Here is a 20,920-nt window from a genome sequence, read left to right on the forward strand (position 1 = left end):
AAGTATGAGAAACCTAGATGATTGAAGAACAAGGGACTTTAATATCCTATAAAAGAGCATGTAAACACCTCATTTAAATATGGTGGAAACTATCTGAAACTCTCCCGTGGACGTAGGTTGCATTCAACTGAACCATGTAAAAGTAGTATTGGTGTTCTTCTTCTTCTTCTCTCTCTCTCTCTCTCTCTCTCTCTCTCTCTCTCTCTCTCTCTCTCATCCATGGCTATGAATCTTAACATGGCATTTTAGCACCCAGCTTTTTCTCCCACCCCTATTTTGCTTTCCATCCTAAACAATCTCCTTTCTATCAAGCTCATGGAGAACAACTATCTATTATGAAGGTCTCAACTTGTCCCTCTTTTGAAGACTCATGAGTTATTTGACATTGTGGATGGCTCCTCAACATGCCCACCTGCCACTATCACTGTTGATGAAGACTTTGTCCCTGTCTACAAGCCAAACCCTGACTATAAAAAGTGGATTCATTAAGATCGCTTCTCATGTGTTGGCATATTGCATCCTTTTCAGAGTTTGTCCATGCTCAAGTCATTGGAGACATCACTGCTAATGAAGTATGGCAGCAACTTGAAAAGACTTACCCTCTATTGCTAAAATTATACAACTTCATCTCGAACTCCACTAGATGAAACGAGGTAATAGTAGCATTCATGACTACCTCCATATCAAATCTACCACTAATCAACTTGTTGCTTTTGGTAAGAGCATTTTAGATGATGATCTTTATTTAAATGTCCTCAATAGTTTAGGCCCTAAATATTCAGCTTTTGTTACTGTTATAACTACTAGTGGATTCCCTGTTACTTATGTTGAATTAAGAGGCATGTTATTAACTCAAGAAATTCATCTTAAGGATGAGTGTACTTATGAATCCCCTCCCCTTATGGCCAGCCTGACGCAAACTAGTAATGCTGGTAATCCTCACTTTTCACATCCTCCCTTTAGATATCTTCCAAACAATAAAGGAAGATAGTTTCATGGGAGGTCCACTTGCAATCGTCCTCCCATTCTCCCTACACCACTTTCTCCCTCTAACGGTGGTTCCAAACAACAATAGCAGTTCTCTATTGTATGTCAGATTTGTGGTCGTCTTGGACATAAAGCTCATGATTGTTATCAGCAATCAACAATGTAATCATGCTCTTCAAGGTACGACCAATGCTTCCCCACCTGCGAATAATTCTAAGCTTTATGGTGGTTCTATTATAGATGAAAATTGGTATTCTGACTATGGAGCTATGAATCACATCACCAATGCTCTTGAAAACCTTCACATGGCTTAATCCTTTTCTAAATTAGATCAGGTGCAAGCTGGTAACAGTAAAAACTTACTTGCCAATCATCACATTGGTAATATTTCCATTAACACACCCTCTTCCACATGTCATCTTGATCAAGTTCTTCATGTGCTCACTATTCGAAAGAATTTATTATTGGCATCTCAATTAACATGTGATAATAATGCAATTTTTGAGTTTTACCCTAATATGGTTTTTAATTGTAAAGGACTGAGCAACAAGGAACTGTCTTCTCTAGGGAATCGTTAAACATAGGCTCTACCAGTTACACTTGGGCGATTTTTCTCCACAGGCTCTACTTGATGAATGCACTTCAATCTCCCAACGACATTCTGGATTGGATCATCTAGCATTTAAACTAGTTTGTAGCATTGTTTCAAATTGGTTTACCCATTACTTTAGAAACAGATAATTTTATTTGTGATGCATGCAAGAAAGGAAAAAGTTCATAAACTTCCCTTCTCCTCTTCAGACAATATCTCCGGTGGCCCTTGATTTAATTTTTTTCAAATGTATGTGATCCCTCCCCAGTGGCTCTTGTTGATGGTTTTCGCTGTTATGTGATTTTTTTGGATTATTTTAGTAAATATATTTGAATATATAACCAATACACTTAAAACTGAAGTTGTGAGAATTTTTCGGATATTTAAGATGCTTGTTAAAAATCTATTTTCCAGTTTGATTAAAAGATTTCAAAGTGACTGGAGAGGTGAATATCAGACTATTCCTACTTTTATCACGAATTGTGGGATTGGCCATCGTCTTCCTTGCCTCAACAAGCATGAGCAAAATGGCATTGTGGAACGTCTTCATAAACAAATTGTTGAAACTAGACTCTCCCTTTTAGCCTTCCCCTCTTGTCCCAAAAAATATTGGAACTATGCTTATGAGATTGTAGTGTTTCTAATTAATCAGCTTCCCACTCAAGTATTAGGTGATATTTCACCTCTTTATAAACTCTTTAAAGTACACCCTAATTATAATGCGTTAAGATTTTTTGGTTGTGGTTGTTACTCATGCCTTCATCCATATAACAAAACCAAGCTAGAATTTCAATCTAGTAAGCATGTGTTATTTGGATACAGTCCTTCTCACTGTGGATACGACCCTCAAATTTAATCTCTCACCATGTTGTGTTTAATGAATGGAAGTTTCCTTTCTTGCATCAACCACCATGAGCAATTCCCTCTCCCTGTTAAACACCCCCTCCCTCTCTTTGTGGCCCTTCTCCTATCTTACCTAACCCTAGGCTGCCACCACCACCTCCACCTCCTCTGGCCAAATCCACCTCCTTTGGCTCACTTTATCCCCCTCATTTCCACTTGATGAATCCTATTTGACTAACTCTCCTCCTCCTATTCAACTTGTGGTTGACCTACCCTACAATCCCCACCCTACATCTCCTCCCACACCACCACCCCCCCCCTCCCCCAAAACCTTACTCCTCCTATGAACTCACATCCCATGATTACCAGATCTAAAGCTAATCCTCCTCAAGAAGCCCTCCTCTCTTCCACCTCCACTCTTGACTTAGCCCAAATTGAGCCAACCTCTTTCACCACTGCAAATAGGTATCCTTAGTGGCGCAAGGCTATGGATGAAGAATTGATTGCATTCTTGAAAAATGGAACTTGGTCTCTTGTTCTTCCTCCTAGGACAAATATTATTGGCTACAAGTGCGTTTTTATATCAAAAGAAAGGTTGATGGTTCCAAAGACAGATACAAAGCAAGGTTGGTAGCCACAATAGGAAGGTCAGGACCACAAAACCTTTAACTGATGTGAAACCTACCACTGTTAAATTGGTCTTGTCTCGTACTGTCTCTAGCTTTTGGCCTATCCAGCATTTGGATATTCAAAATGCTTTTTTACATGGATTTCTAATGAGACTGTCTATATGAAACAACCTATAGGGTTTGCCGACTCACACCATCATGATTATGTATGTCGTCTTCATAGGTCCCAAAATGGCTTCAAACTAGTCCTACAAGCATGGTTTAATAGACTCTGTTCATTTTTGTTGGAGTATGGCTTTATTGGGCCTAAGACTAATATCTCTTTATTTATCATGAGCCTCTTGACACAATAGATATCTATGTAGATGACATCATTTTTACTGGCAACATTGTCTTGCTCCTTACTTAATTTCTAGAAAATATTGCTTTTGGAACGCATAGGCCACTGCATTAGTTTCTTGGAATATATTTTCTCAATTTTATAATGGTCTTCATCTCTCTCAATAGCAGAAAATCAAGGATCTTCTTTATATGGAAAATATGAGTGATTGCAAACCTGTTACCAACCCAATCTTTCTCACTACATAGTTAAGTAAATTCTAGAGGGAGCTCATAGCTGATCTTACCTTGTACAAAAGTATTGTGGGGGCTCTCTAGTATGCTACAATGAGCACACCGATATATAGTCTGCTGTCAACAAGGTTTGTCAATTTATGCAAAGTCTGACTCTTAATCACTGGTTTACTATAAAAAGGATTCCTCGTTAAAAGGGTATAATCTCTCATGGTCTTGTCATCAATAAGTCCTCCAAAATGACATTAAAAGCCTTCTTAAATGCTGAATGGGCTGGCTCCTCTTTTGATTGGAAGTCTACTAGTGGGTTATGCAATTTTTCTAGGATGTAATCTTGTGTCCTGGAGCTCTCACAAACAGGCAACAGTTCCCGTTCCAGCACTAAATCCAAATGTAGAGCCCTAGCAAACGTTGTTCTTTTACTTACCTGGCCCCAATCCCTTCTACACGAATTTCATATATTTCTGGTGGATGCACCAGTTCTATGGTGTGACAATGTGGGTTCCATGTATCTCACGACGGACCAGTTTTCCATGCTCATACCAAGTATGTCAAAATCGACTTCCACTTTGTTCGTGATAAGGTTGCCAAAGGAAATCTTCGGGTTCGCTTCTTGTCCAAAAAGGACCAAGTTGTAGACATCTTCATGAAGCCTCTCTTCACTCAGTGTTTCAATGCACTGCTATCCAACCTCAAGGTCACTTCACCTCCCTTGAGTTTGAAGGGGCGTATTAAGGGTATTTCTGGCAATACCCCTCGAACCCTAGCTGCCTCCTCTCCTCAAGCAAATGCACAGGGGCGGACCTGCATTGGGGCCAGGGGGGGCCATGGCCCCCCCCGGATTTTTAAAAATTTGTTATAAATTCCTTAATTTTCTGGTTTATATGTTAATTCCTTTATTTTTCTTCAGCTTTTTCTCTTTTTACATGTGAAATGTCACTATTTGGCCCCCCCACCAATATTGAGAACCATTTTTAAAGGTAATATAATGGATATAAATGTCATTCCAAATTAAAAACTAGTTCCTCAATCCCTATTTATTCTCCCCTTTCTTCTCTTTCATGTTTTCTTCCTATTTATTCTCTTATCTTTTTATAAACGTGGGTTAAGGAAAATTTTTGAAAAAAAATCTTATTAGGTATTCAAAATTTCATTCCTAATTAAAAATTAACTCCTCAATCCGTATTTCTTCTCTCCTCTCTCATATTCTCTTTCTATTTATTCTCTTCCCTTTCTATAAGATTCTTTCTCTTTCTCAATTTATTTATCGTTTCTATTTTTATATTATTTTTATTTGATTTTATACTATTTGTTTCTTTATTTCTTTTACAATTTTTGTTATTTGATTTTATACTGTGAATAAAATGTCTATAGTTAGTAAGGTAAAACTACCATTGGTTTGCATCTACTACCAAAGAAAATTTTGGTTTGTGTATGACTTTCTAGGGTTGAATTCATGTTGGTTTTTTTTTTTTTTAATTTATCTATATTTGTCAAAAAAAAAATTATTATCAATAATGGGCCCTACAAAATAAGCATTAGTGCTTCCCGATGGGAAGGTTATCTGGATTTTTATTCTTCGGCCCCCCCCACTTTTGAATCCTGGGTCCGCCCCTGCAAATGCAGCTAGGGTTTCTCAGAGATCTCCAACATGTGAACCTCTTAGGGAGTCTAGTCTATGCAAGGACTATATCCATGCTGATGATAGGTTCTCTATCTTAGTGTTTGAAGCAAATCACAACTCATGTCATACCTTGTCAATATTTTATGTAATATCAAACCCCTATCTTCATGTAAACCTAAACTTTACAAATCTTGTAATGCAGGGTTCAACTATCAGATTCCTGGATGACTAAAGAACAACGACTATGATCTCCTATAAAAGATCATGTAAAAACCTCATTCAAACATAGTGGAAAATATCTTAAACTCTTCCGTCTACGCAAGTTGTATTCATCGGAACCAAATAAAAATATTGTGTTCTTCTTCTTCTCTCTCTCTTTCTCTCTGTCTCATCCATGGCCGCAAATCTATTAATATTAATACAGCCTCTTTTTTTCTGGTAAATCATGTGATAAGGGATATTGTACCAGCACTAGAAATTTAGTTGCGTTTCCCTTTTATCACTCTTTTTTATTTTCTCTCTCATCAGTGATTATTCCTTCTGTTTAATATAAGATTGAAAGCCTACGGAACTTAAAAAGAAACTCCAATCTCTGGAAAATCCAATAGACAACTCTTAATTGAAATGTAATCCAGATCTTAAAATTGAAATCAACCAAATTGAATGGCAAAACTTCAGATGCAACGAGTCAAACGAGACAAATACCAGACTCAGTACCCAGATGAATTAAAAAGAAAATGTTTACTCAGCTGGAAATTCAGAGCTTCGTCTGCAAAGAGAGGTGAAATAAGACCTCGAGTGAGAAATCAGAGCTTCATCTTCAAATGTTTATCTAGTTGGGAAATCTTTGTAGTTGCATCTGATGTTTGAAAATAATTAGGCTTTGATTTTTTTTTCCCCTCCTCTTTATGGGAATGAGTTAGCTGGTTTTACTGTTTTTAGGCAATAAATGATTATCTCATAGAAACTGATCTAACTGTAAGTTTTGTATAATCCACTAACACCCAAAAAGAGGGGACAAAAGAAAAAGAAGAAGCTCAAAGAAGTGCACTAAACTCCATAAAACCAAATAAATAGATAAGAGAGTAATCAAGCAAGAGCTAAAGAGAGTCCTACCAAGAGATGCGCGCAGTCAATATATTTAAAATGAACAACATTGCCAATGATGGGTTAGTAAAGTGGTTAAAGACTCTACCTCCCACGGGGAGGTCTTGGGTTCGCACCCATTCGGCGGCATTAATTTGAGGATGTAATCGTGGTGCGCGCAAGCTGGCCCGGATGAACCTCATAAAAAATAAAAAAATTAAATTTGGCCAAAAAAAAAATGAACAACATTATGAACCTCATAAAAAATAAAAAAATTAAATTTGGCCAAAAAAAAAATGAACAACATTATGTGTCAACATCTAACATGGACACCCCCTTCTTTATAAAGATTGTATAATAATGAAATTGTTGCCATGTCTAAAATAGTGAAACACACACTTGGTGTATGAAAACCCAAGGTAAATTTAGAAAATTGAAAACCCAAAAGTGTAAAAAAAATCTATACCTTTGTTGATTTCTGGCCGTTGGATTAGAAGACAAGACATGGCACTTTCATCAGTGCCCAAATAAATGTTTCGTACAATAGTCCCACATCGCAAGTTAAGAATAACAAGATCGAGTACTTTAAGTTAAGAAATAACCTCACATGGTACGCCTTTGAAAAACCGAGTTGTGTGCTGGACAATATCGTGGGATTAAATATTTGCTTTATTCAAAATTCCGCGAGGCGTTTTGACCGTTTGAATAATAAGATACGGTTTTGGTATTTGCAAAAATGGTTGTTTAAACACGGTATCTAATGCGATACAACTTATCATCTTGAGATTTATGTTTTTGCCCATGGATTTTGATGATAATATGTTAAGAAATGAAGCCTCTGTTGGGAGGTAAAGGTATGTTCAGATATCTCTCATACATTCCCAACCTGGCCTAGCATCATAGGCCTCACTGATTATGTGCATTCAGGGGCATGACGTGACCCTAAGGCCATAACAGCGCACAAGACTCTTTAACCAGTAGGGCCTGTGAATCTGTTACTCTCAGTAATCCATCCCTACTGTCAACTCGTAAGAACCATTTTCAATCTTCTATCCTATTCTGTGTTGCATGCGGATATTCGACCCGTGTCATGTCGGACCCGTGCCGGCGACCGGCGCATTCCCCAAAGTCGCCGACTTTGTTGGTGTTCCCAACGCTCTTTTACTCCCCTCCCACAATTCTCTCTCAACCCCTTGGCGCCTCTCTTTGTTCTTTTTCTCTTCTCCGTCTCTCTTGTGTGCTTTGTTCTCTTTGTTTCCGTTTTTTTTTCGGTCGGTTTTTTTGGTGTCCTCTTCTTTGGCTCTCTTTTCTTCCCGTTGGTGTGTTTGTTTGTGAGCTTTGTTGTTTTGGGGTTGTTCTTTTCGTTGGTTTCTCCTTTGTGCGGGTTCCTGTTTTTGGTGTTTCTCTGGTTCTGCCAACTCATCGATAGGGTCCTCTCCCTTCCATTCCGAGCGGCTGTCAGGAGGACACCGGGCTGGGTTGCCGTTGTCGGCGGAAGAAATTAGCCGGCCTGTGAGGAGAGGGTCGTTGCCGTCGGCGTTCGCCTTCCGCCGCTTTTGGTTATTCGGTGTCGTGTCGCCCCCAGCGACATGTGTTCTCTGTCGGCGATATTCGCCCCGGCCTGGTTGCATGTGTATGCTGTGAATGGGGTGTTTGTGCTTGTGAGTGTGGTGTGATTTAGCTAAGGCAACCCAGGGTTTTAACAGTATGCATAAAGCAGTGCAACTCAATTTCCATATTCACAAGTAAAGGGGCATACGAATCCCTTAATCAAATAGGATGGTTGCATCACGACCATGAAGGACGGCTTTTCAGTTTTTAACATTTGAGCTAACTGTTTTGCTTTTTCTCTTTCCTCTGTTGTTATTGGCCTTGTTGCCCTCTTAGCTAATGACAATGCTCAAATAGTCATCCTGTTTCACAAGAAATGTGCCTTCCCCTGCATTTTATCAAGTTAATAATCAGAATGTAACAGCTGCAATTAATGACATCATTTCTCCAAAAACTTAGATACCTTCTTTGGTCCGGCTTTTTTTTTGCTCGATTTAGTTCACACGCATTAGTATGATCTTCCATCTTCCTTTGATCTTTGTTTTTCAATCCTTTCCTTTTACAAAGCCCACTGGGTTTAGATGTTGATCCAATTGATGCAGGTCTCTTTCCCATCCTGAAGACGAAACAGAAAAACAGAAGTCCACATCCTCCAGAACAAGATAAGCCCAGCACAAACACTTCAGAGAATCAGAAGGGGGAGAGAGAACACTTACTAGCTTGCCATTGTGGATGTTTGGTTCAAGGATGACTTTGAAGAATGGGTTCTTCTCGCCCTTTGCTCTCCGGTGGCTCCAAATCGTATACATGATTATTGAGAGCTAATAGCTATGATTTCTGGGAACCCTAAACCCAATTTTTATGGTTTGGGTGTAGATGGGATCTGATAGGTTGCAATTTGTGTGTGTTCATGTATTTGGAACATGATTTTCTTTTTTTGGGTAGAAAACTTTTCATTGAGAAAACCAAGCAAAAGCCACAGAAGATTGGATACATAGAGACCCACCATTAGGAGTGGAAAGAGGCCAAAAGGTCCGACTTGGCATGGCCAAGGCACTCCGGGCTAGAGAATGGGCACGAATATTACCTTCTCTGGGGAAAAACAAAAGGAGAAAGAGGAAAATTCCTCCTTTAAGCCCCAGTACATCATGAAATGCTGCACCTCCATCTAAAAGAGTAGAACATGATTTTCTTTACTTGATGGCATTCTAGTTTTAACGAGTGTGATTTTTGTTTTTGTTTTTAAATTGTGGACGTAATGATATTATTGAATACAAGTTTCACCCTGTTGGCCTGTACCTGTGCTGGTCCTCTCTAAGCTCAGACAGGGCTGGCCTTGAGGGTAGGTCAGGACTGAAAATTTCTGGCCTTGAGTCAGGATCAGCTTTGTACTTTGCTAGGGTAGGCGTTTCAAGCTTAGTCAGCTGGCTCAACCTTACCCTGAAAGGCAGGTCATGTTGGGATATTCCAGGCCTTGGCCTTTAGTTGAGGTTTGAAGAACCCTAACCCAGCCTGACCTTGTTGCAACCCTAGTTTGAATTTCCTGATCAACTTTATAAATTTAGAAAATTTTGAACTTTTGAATGTAAAATTAATTTTTTTTATATTTTCCCCTAATCTACCCGATTTGATTCCCAATTTCCAAATAACCCTCAAACTTCCCAATCCCTATCCCTCAAGTTCCAGCGACTTCACTCATCAGCTAGCCAGAGATGTAATCAAACTGAACCAAAATCATATCAAAGCCTACAATCAAGCATCTCTTTTTAGTTGTATGAAATTTCTAAATATGAAATTGTGAATAATGGTTAAGAATGTTTTTGAATTGAATACACAAATCAACCCAGATAGTGGGGTCCGGTCATGTATGAACTGAATACACAAACCAAACTAACTGAGATATCAGGTTTAGGGTTATAATTTTTTTTTTTTTTTTTTTTAATTCTGATATGGTTTTGGTGTAGCATTTCTGTTCTACAATGTAATGGAATCAAATTGAGCCCATTAACAATTCAACACCCATGTTCCGACCAGTGATTTTTCCAAGCTAGTGACTTCTACATCTCTCCAAGGGTTCTTCAAAAGCGAAATAGTTGAAGAAGTGGTGCATCAAGATTTAGTAAGTGTCTTCCATTAGGAGCTGTTGTCTCCATATCTGTTGTTAGAGTGAGCGTTTCAGCTGCATCAAAAATAGGTTAGTGTTTAATTTACCGCTGTAAGCCTGACGCCTTTACACTCGCTTGAGCGGAAGAAAGTGACACCAACCTCCCAATCGCTCAAGAGGGAATCTGAAAGCACTTCAGATGGAAACTTGGGTCTAATCTTTGGGGTTACTTCGTTGGGAAAAATGTTAGAAGGAAGCTATAGTTCTCCATCTTCTAAGTTGGGAGAGAAACTGCCATCAAAACTAAATAACAACAGACCTAGAGAAGAAAAAGCAAAACAGAGAAGTTAAAGTACAGAAAACCCCAATAACCAGAGACCATAAAAGAGAGACAAGAAAACTCGAAGAAACACTAAAAATGGAGGACAATGGAGGAATGGAGAGGATTTCAATAACTGAAAGTAGTAGAGCCGCCGAACAATTAGGTCATCATGGCTTAGGGACTTCACTTCTAAATTTAAAAAAATTTAAACCTTTGAATGTAAAATTAAAATTTTTAGATTTACATATATATCCCACAAATTTATCACAGCCGTCCAATCCAAGTTTTCATACGTGGTAAAATCCTGACCAGCGCCGCAAATTAAAATCCAGTATTAACTATACATGCAAAAATGAAATTGCCACCATGACCTCATTTCTTCAGTAATTCGGTCATTTTAGTTGCTCATCTTCAAACTTGAACCCCCATTCTCCTCACCTGGAGGGACTTTTCTTTGTATTTCAGTTTTTCCTGTTATATTTCAAGAGAGGCAAAGCTCAAGAGGATGTAAGATTGAGCCGTGTCAATGATTTTGTTTTATAATTTCTCTTTTTTGTTGATGCTATCTTATCGATGTTGTTCTCCTTTATTAAGGACGATATCACCAGTTAGAAGTTTTAACAATGTAATCGTTTTTTTTTCCTTTATTCAATAAAAAACTACTTTTTCTCAAAAAAAAAAAATGTAAATGGCTGCAAAGTCGGAAAGTGTGTAGAAAATTCAAAAAAATTATTAGTTCACATCTCATGAATGCCAAATGTATGGACCTAATGCCATTTTACAAGAATCCCTCATATAGGTATAAAGTTGTAGCCTAAGTAGGTCGAACCCTTATGTGGTAATATCCTACTAATCTATATTTTTCATTTTTCATTTTTCATTTTTCATTTGGTCAATTTTTCAAAAGCAGATTACAACACACCCCCTTGAACTTGCAAATTATAAAGTTTATACCATTTGGAAAGACAAATACACAGCCCATAGAACTCTTGATTTATAGATTTGGGCCCATTTGGAACAGTTCGAAGGTGCACAAGTTTGATGGCCCAGCCTCTAACTTTTTCTAGCCTAGAACATGACTGATCAATTTGTGAATCCCCCTATACATGCAAGCCACATAAAATGTTTTGACTCTAAGAAACGTATGGCAATTCCAAACAAATCTCCAAGATTGATTTGTCATTTGAATCCAATTAGCAAGCCAGATGTAGTGGCTATGTGGGCATGTTGTGCAGGTTTGATTCTAGGAAGAGCATGGTAAACTAATTTGACATTGATTTACTTCATAACCATCTCTTGAATCGAGTTTGGATTAGTTCCTCCATGAGAGGAGAACAATGTAGTTTTCTGACGCTTTTGAACCACACAATAGGAGGTGAGCCTTACATGAAACCTAATGAGATTTTTATCTCTAATTTTTTTTTTTTCAATATTTTTAAATGAACCCCATCACTATGTATGGCTGAAAAACATCAGGAAAGTACATTCTTCTTCCCTAACCGGGAGGTGATCTAGACTCTCTTGAACCGGCCAATAAAGTTCATCTTCTTCGGTAAAAAGGCTAAGTTAGACATTTTGGATGGCTTTGGCTTAAAAGGTACAATCCTTTTATGAATAAACGATTAAATTCATACTTCAATGTACCTTTTTTCTTTTCTCAAATTAAAATAAGGGTAATTTCAATGGACCCAAGTTTGTTATAGGTCAATTTTAGTCGGGGAAGTTTCTTTGCAATGGCTCGTGGTTCAAGAAAGAAAGGACAAATACAACGTTAGTTTAGTAATTTGTGGAACCTTTTATTATTATTTTTTATTGGATTCTTTACAACTACAAAAAAATTAAACTTTGGAGAGATGGGGCTCACCCTACCCACTCTCATGAGGAGGCCGCCATTGTGGTGGGGGGTTGGGGGCTCCTGGCCTCGGGGGCGCGGGGGGAGCTGGGGGGGGCGGGCCTCCCCGGCGGTTTCCCCTCCTCCCCCCCCTTTTTCCTCCGGGGTTCGTCGGGTTTGTCTCTCGGCTCCGCGGGTGGGGCTCTGTGTTTCTCCGATCATTCCCTATCGGTTGTCCTCCGTTGGTCCTTGGTCCTCCCCGGCGCACGTTTGTGGTGGTGGGTCGGGTGGGTTTCCTTGGTTCTTTTTTGTTGTCGTGGTCTTGCTTGGCTGCCCGGCTGTTCTTTTCTTTATTTTTTGTCGGGTTGGTGTTTTCCTCGGGGGGGGGAGCGTTGTCGTTGTTTCCTTCTCTTCTCCTCGGGGCGTTGGGGGTGGTGGGTTGGCCTGTTTTGGGGGTTCCTGGCTGGTCTTCCGGGCTTTCGGTGGGTTTTGCGTTTGGTTTTTTCCCGCTGTGTGGGTTGGGTTGGTGTTCTCCTCTTTTCTCTTCGTTTTTTTTTTTGGGTTTTTTGGTGTACCGTCTCTCTTCTTTGGTTCTTTCTTATCTCGCTGCTCTGTCTTCGCGCTTTGCTTGGCTTCTGGTCCTTTGTCTTGGGCGTCCTGTCTCTCTTCTTTCCTTCCTTTCGGGGCCTCCCTTGCTGTGTTGTTGGCGTTTCCCTTCTTTTGGTGTTCTCTGGGCTTGGCTTCCTTTCTTTCCTTTCGTTTTGGGGTTTCTTTTGGGGGGTTTTTGTGTTTTTTTTTGTTCTTGTTTTGTGTTGTGAAGAAAATTAACTTCGGAGAGGGTATTTTCATCACTTACTCTCGGTTCTGTTGTTTGTCCTTTTTTCTTTCTTGACCACGGGGCCTTGCTGCTTTTGCTGTGCCTGCCCCTCGGGGGTCGTGTCCTTAAAGAGTAAATTTACACTTGTACTTTGATGTACCTTTTTGCTCTCTGATAATAAAATAAAAGATTAAATTGGAAAAAATAAATAATTTTTTTGTAACATTATTTGTACAATCAATTTTATTAATATGTTTTTTTCCTAACTTAAATGGAAACAAAAATTTTACAAAACCTATAATATAATCACTTGGCTCAAGTGAGTTTCTCATGGATGATCGGACAACAAAAGAGCAAGATTTAATTGTCGAAAACAAAGGGTCAATAATTGCCACCCTAGTGATTTATTTACTAAAAAACAAAAATGGTTTCATTATTTTAAATCTGATGTCGTGGTGTCTGATCTTTCAAATTTTTAAGAATGATTCTGGGCAATTTACTCACATCTCAAAAAATACATTAAAAATTTATTATTTTATTTTAAAATAAAAATTTATATTTATAAATATCTTTCATCGAAAAAAGTGATAGCGAATCATATTTTAGATATAGAAATTAATGAAATGGTCACCCCACATCCCAATATGCCAATTTGCATACTCCGAAAAAAAAATATTTGCATGTTTGGAATCCATATCTTTAATTCCTCTGAGTTAGGTTGCCTACTTGGTTTGACGAATCTCAATGTATGGGTCCCACACTTGATATGTAGAATTATGATTCTATTTGTTATTTTTATTTTATTTTTTAGAGAGCTTAACAAAACAGAACAAAGTTGTGAAGATTACAAGACCTATAGTGAGTACAACCATTCCAAGAGAAGTCTTATGAGGAGCAATCATGGAGTCCCCTGGCAAGAAGAGTAATCAAAATAAACTTTGATGCCGCTTTAAGGGCAAGCATATCAAAGAGTGGCATTGGTTTCATAGCAAGGGACTGGAGAGAGGTGAATCAAGAGTGGCCAGATCAATTCCATTAATTTTTGGTGAAGCGAGTGTCGGAGAAACGTTGGGGATTAAACGCAGCTTGTGGAGAGCTATTGAAGAAGGCTGGCTTCATGTGAATATTGAGTATGATTGCCTTTTCGTGGTGCGCATGCTGAACCATCCATCAATTTGAGTGCCTGCAAATCTGATGACTGTCATATCGGATATCCGTCAACTATCCCAGGCTCCCATTTCGTGTGTTTTTTCTTTTATTCCAAGGAGTGCCAACTCTGTGGCTCACTCCCTGGCCTAGGAAGCCCTAATGCGTGAGGCAGTGTTAGATTAACCTATTTCCACTTGCTGGTTAAAAGAGCATGTTCCTTCTCCAGCCCCTGTGCCTCTTTCTAGTTAATCAATCTTTCTACCAAAAAAACAAGTAGAACCATGCCAAGAGAGCAAGATACGTGACAAATAGTATCTCATAGGAGTTAACATCGGTACAAAATGCAGAGTTTGGTAAAGGTCTTTGAACTTCCAAGTAAAATGGGTACCAAATAGCATGACCAAGCTGCTTCAAGGTGTGGTAAAAGTGTAACAACCCCCGTATTTCTAACCCGAGATCCGTATTGCAGGTCCGAGAACCCGAAGGTCTAGTCGGGTAAGCTTGTGGAGTGTTCGGATAGAAGTCCATGATCCATACCCTAAACCCATGGATATGGATCCCCTGTCTGAAGAACCTGCTTTGCTTGGTAGTTGGTCCTCTGGAAGACAAGTGATGTCTAGAGATGCCCGGAATAAAGGTAAGATCTCCCCCATCTCTTTTTTAGGGCTAGGTTGTACTTGGATATCAACCCCCTAGCAAAAGCACCCTTGTATGGCAAAATACATGGGGACGGTTGCTAGTGGTGGTTGGTCAAACCAAGCAACCGCCCGGTCTGTTTTTGGGGTTTTGCCCTATTTTGCCCCCTGACTTCTATAAAAGGTAACCCTCGTCCAAATTACGAATATTTTATTCGTGGTTACCGTTTTTGGAGGTCAAACAGCTATGGAGAAGTGCCGAAAGCGGATCTGAAGTGCTGGAAGTGATCTGGAGATCAATCCTTCCCTGTTTCTGGTATTCTGGAGTGAGGTAATGGATTCACCCTTCATCCTTTATCTCCTTTGTTTTTCAATTTCGTGTTAACCCATCCCCCCATCATTGTGGTTACCCTTTTCATCAATTGTAACTCTCTTTCCAATCTACTTGAGGTGATTCATCCGAAAACGAAACCCTGCTTTTGTAAAAAGGATAATCTAGTCAAGTGGAGAGTTCTGGGTAATCCAATGATAGTAATTGTTAGGATTCCTTCCCCCTTTGGCTATAGGAGTGTTAGATTCGAGATTTAGGTCATGATCACTCGAAATCTGGATTGAAAACGGGTGATCAGAAGCCTGAGTTTCGGATTGAAACTCTCTGTTTTTGGGGCGGTCACTAGTGGCGGTCGCTCAACCTAAGCTACCGGCCCAAGCGACCGGCTGGTAAACAGTGACCAAATGACTTTTGGTTTTGATCCACTTTGATTCAATTAACTTATACATTATTGTAACCCTGTGTTTAGGTATTCTCTGTTTGAAAAGAAAGTCTTGTAATAGTTTACGGATTCCCTTTTTACGTACGATTTACTTATATGCAGGTAAGGACATTCAATCCTATCTTTATGAATAGACTTAAACATGCTAGTTCATAGTGTTTGTTAGCATTAGTCTTTCATTATATATGCTTTTGTAGTCATGTATTACATACTGATCTTGTTATATTACTGTTGTTTATCTTGTTTACATATATACTTTGTTGGTTATGGATGTGATATATTGATGATGCATAGAGGTTCTGATGGATGAGGTATTCCTTATGGATATCTTAGCTTGGGATATCAGAAGGCTGTGGAATGGGACACATGCCTGCTGATGTCTCCAACTTTATCATAACTATTGGATGACATTCTTAGGTAGAGTCTAGAATTGCATGGCTAGGTACCCCACATGCTACTACCCTTTCAGTAGGGGGATTGAAACCGAATGACCCGTGATGAGGATGTGATGTTGGTCCACCGTTAGTCATAGGGGGGGGTTGGGCTCATGGACGCCAAGGATGGCCGGGAACGTGAGGAGTATGAGAGCTTCCGCCCCAATAATTGTGGATGACCATAGGGTTAAGGAGTGAGTCCAACAGCGGTGGTCCCGTGAGGATTCTCATTCCTAGGTTGTGAAGGATTGCCGGTTGGTTGGTGCCATGGGGATGTTCTGGACTTCATGTAGACATGTTACCGTATGACCTTGCATTGGATTAGAAACCCCGACATGCGCCAGTACTCATTACCAATGGTCGTGGTGAGAGAGTGTTGACTTAACCCCAGCCATGGTTTGAGAGCCAGGTGTGGACCTTCCATTTTGCCCAGGATCCCTACAAAGGTAACCAATCCTTGCCGGATCAGAGTGACTAGACTTACCCAGAGGAGAGCTGGTGTATATCTTAAAGCATGTCAGCAGTTAGAGACTTGCATAGTTAGAAATCTTAGAATCATTCATACTTTGCACTCATTCATATCATTTATGCATTTATGATTTGTTGGATAATTGATGGGAATTGTAATTGTTCTTACTGAGTTCTCTAGAACTCACTCCTTTATTGTATATGTTTTATTAGCCTGCACAGATGGAGGAATTATGCCAGAAGATGGACTAGTTTCCCATGAAGGAACCTTCCCGTATGAAGAGGATGTGGCACCGGCAATTGGAAATGGAGATAGCTTGTGCGGGAGCTCCTCGAGTGCATGGAGTGCGCTTATCGCACCTATTGATGGACAGAGACGGAAAGTGGTTAGACAGTTCGCTCAGCGAATGGAGAAGAACTGGAGGACGCCCTTTCTAGAGATTCATGAAAAACATTATTTAGCCTTAGAAAAGGAAACTAAAAAGAAAATAATATAACTCTTTTGATTGCTTCCGTTGAACTCGTATCCATTTTAATTCATTATTCTTTCCTTTATTATTTTTATTGGAGTATTTGGGCTCCTGTAATTCTTTAATTCATTTATTGGACATTTATTGCTCTTGATTGTCTATATTTGTATTTATTATTGTTGATAGACTAAAACCATGGATCCTGTGACGGATCACTCCCACGGGTTGTCGGGCGGGTAACCGAGACCGACGGGGGGGTGGGGTGTGACAGAGTGGTATCAGAGCTATGGTTTTACGAAGTCAATAATACTTAATACAAGTGTTAGATGAGCAATCTGAGTCATAGATCCAGAAGTGACTCAAAAGAACTAGATTGAATAATAGAACATCTTTCGTTAGAAACAAACCAAGAAAGTAAGTGAATCTTTCTTTTGCATAACTTACTATAAGTCAAGTGAAATATATTCTCACATGTTAATTATCAAGAAAGTGCATAAGAGACAATAATACAAATGCAACAAACATAACTGTACTTCATTAATGAGATAATGCTTTACATAATTTGGAGCGTACTCTACGCTTTACAAAATGATAGGGAATGAACATGTGCTGAATAAAAACTACAATAAACATATCTAAACCCTAAAGTCAGTACTAAATCAAAAATGGATCAAGGTCTAAGTCTATCTACTGCTATGGTGGAGTTGGTGGTGCTAGTCATCTGGCGGAGCATATCAAGGCACTCTGCTATCTGGCCCCTCATCTCTACCTACCCCTGCTCGAATTGGTCCATCCAAGTGAATAGACCTCTAGCCCAAGGTGGTGCAACCTCCGAAGTATCCTGAGCCCCGGATGTGCCTCTTGTCTCGAACTGAGAAGGTGGTGGTGAGTCTGCATGATCATCCTCATCAGCCTCTACATCCATGTCCTTCCGGCTCGGCTGGCATCTTCGGTGAATTTGGTCCGCCCAGTAAGTGCATCTGAGCGACCAATCTGTGACCTATCGTGCAACCATGTTCGACCGAAACAGCCTCCTCTCCCTCTGGTCGACCCCGAAGTGCTCGAAGATCCGTGTCAGAAGTCGCCCGTATCCAAGGTTCGCTCCCCTCAGATAAGCCACTCGATAGATCATGGCATTCTGGATTATGTATGCCAAGTCTATTTGGTAGCGGGTGTACATAGAGAAGGTCATCATAGCATGCATGAGTGAGATCTCACTCTGATGACCTGCCTTAGGCAGCAGGTTCCGTGCTATGATCCGGGAGATGATCCTGCATGAGGGAAGCAGCTCGGTCACTGACTCTACCCCGCTGCACTCCTGTATGCAGATGCTTGAGTAGATGAGAGCTCTCTCCTCCCAGTGGATGACATCATCTGACTCAGCCCTTGGCTCGAACCATCTCCTGTCGCTATGTATGTATGGCACGTCAAGGATGTGAGCCAGCTCCTCTGTGGTGAATCGTATGTCTGTAGTCTTCACCCGGCTCTCTATCACCAGCCTAGTGTCATGCTCTCCCACCCTCTCTCTGTGGAAGGTCAAGTTGCTGTTGAATTACCTGACTAGCTTTGGATAGGCATCCTTGTTCAAGAACAAGGTACCTCTCCAGCCCACTACCGCAAATCTACTCTCGATCTGGAACTGCTGCACCTCTGAAGTCACTACCGGTCTACCATACTCAATAGGGCGCTGACTGAAGTGGCCGAAGTACAGCTCCTGTGCCTCCGATGATCTGAAGTAGTCTGGATGGACTAGGTCATGTGTGTCACCTCTACCTGGACGACGACCTCGGCCTCGAATCGTTACTCTCCTACCTCCACGGGCAGCCATCTAGTGAGAAAATCTGTTTTTAGGCGAAAAAGATGCAAAATGAGAGTCATGAGATGTCCAGTAATTACCTGTTAGCGTAAAAATGCATAGTGAACAGTAGATCTATGCCTAGACATGTTTTGGGAAGTAAAAGAAGCATTTTACATCAAAGAAAACCTAAAAATAGTTGCACATTGTAGTTTCTTACATGCAAACCAAGGAAATGAAGGGTTTTGTGAGAAGATTGCCTGTGTAGCATGTAGAAGTCGCGTGGGAAGTAGATCCGAAGCCAACGGAGTCTCTAAAATACTTTCCTAACCCTTAGCACGAAATCCCCAGAGCCCAAAGTGTGTTTGGAGAAGTGTAGAAGTCCAAATGAGACCCAAAACCGTATTTGAAGCGTTGCTGTCGTGCGCATTTTGGGGCGGTTGCTACTGGCGGTCGATTGACTTAAGCGACCGGCTCAAGCGACCGGCCCAGTTACTGTTGCATAGATTTTTGGATTTTGGCTCTATTTTGATTCTTTTGGACTTTGTGCTTGTTGTTACTTCTATTTGTGAATGTTGACCATGTTGTGGAGTTACTTTGACTTGAGGGATCTTTTTCCAAACTTGATCATTTAGTGTTGCTAATTTCTGGAATTCTTTTCGCAGAATGGTTCAATTAAGGAATCGTGCTGTTAATGGTCAAGGTGGTGAAGAAGGTGGAGAAGATCAGAACCATGTTGAGATAACTGTTGTAAACACTGGAACTGAGCCTCCCCGAGTTGAAATTCCTCCTTTTAGTGAAAATCCTCCGCGTGCACCGCAAGTAGTCTCTATTCAGGATGTGATGAACATTCTGGGAAACATGATGCATCAGCAACAGAATCAGTTTACTACTATGATGCAAGGTTTCGCGACTACTCAGCAGAATGCCCAAGCAACTCTTAACCCTAATGGAGCTAGTACTTTTGCAGCTGGTACTTTTGTGGACGGTTTTGCCCCTGGTCCTCATGCAAGGTTGATGGAGCATTTCTTGAAGCTTCAGATTCCTGCTTTTACTGGTATTTCGTCGGATGCATTGTTCCCTAACAAGTGGATCCGAGAGATGGAAAAAGCTTTTCGCAACCTCCGTTGCAGTGAAGCTCAGAAGATTCTATGTGCAGAACAAAGACTGCAGCATGAAGCTGATGCGTGGTGGAATGCTTCCATACCTATTTTGGAAGCTTCGCACCCGGTTCTTACTTGGGAAATTTTCAAGGATGCATTTTGCAAGAATTACTTTCCTAAGTCTGTGAGAGATGCTAAAGAAGCTGAGTTTATGGCACTCACACAAGGACCTAGTACTGTTCTGGAGTACCAGAAGAAGTTTGAAGAATTGTTTTACTTTGCCCCTGCTGCATTCAAAGGTGATCGTGAGAAGGCAAAGAAATTCTTCAAAGGTTTGAGGCCGTCACTGAAGACTTACCTGGCGATTCATCCGATTGTGGATTATGCTGAGATGGTACAGAATGTGAAGAAGGTAGAAGATAATGAGAGAGAGAATTATCTGCTCCAGCGTTCTGTTGCGAATAGGAATCATTTGGTTGACCATAACCGGAGATTCTCTAGGCCTGCTCCTTATTCTGCCCCTTCGTTTCAGCCTAAAGGAGCTAGTTCCAGTTTTACCTCTGCCTCGAGCTATGGTTCTAGCAGTGCACCGGTGAGTCCTGTTGCAGGTAGTCAGGGTACTGGACCGATCTATGCTAACCCTCGTCTAGTGGTTAATAACCAGAGACCTGCATATCCTCCTTCAGCAGCTCCTGTGAGTAGTAGGGATTTGATCTGCTTTAACTGTGAAAAGCCGGGTCATTATTCTAGTAACTGCACCCAGAAGCCGAATCCTCAGGTGTCAGCTTTGACGCCTGCTTCAAATGTTCCCTCTGGGAAAGTGTTCAGTGTGGTTGGTTCAGAATCGAGAACAGATCACGCTGTTGTGACAGGTATTATTTCGGTATCATATACCTCTGCTTTCATACTATTTGATACCAGTGCATCTCATTCATTTATAGCATCTTCTTTTGTGAGTCGTATTCCTGTTACACTTGTGAAGTTGGAAAGAGGACTAGTTATTAGTACTCCTACCAGGATCTGTTGTTAGATTAGATGAAGTGGTTGAATCGTGTTCAATTGTTATTGCTGGTAGAACCCTTGAAGCCTGTTTGATCAAGTTGGATATGTTTGATTTTGATGTGATACTTGGAA

Source organism: Hakea prostrata, chromosome 3 (assembly GCF_041222555.1).
Source record: "Hakea prostrata isolate BN-2017 chromosome 3, UWA_Hpros_2, whole genome shotgun sequence".
NCBI lineage: Eukaryota > Viridiplantae > Streptophyta > Magnoliopsida > Proteales > Proteaceae > Hakea > Hakea prostrata.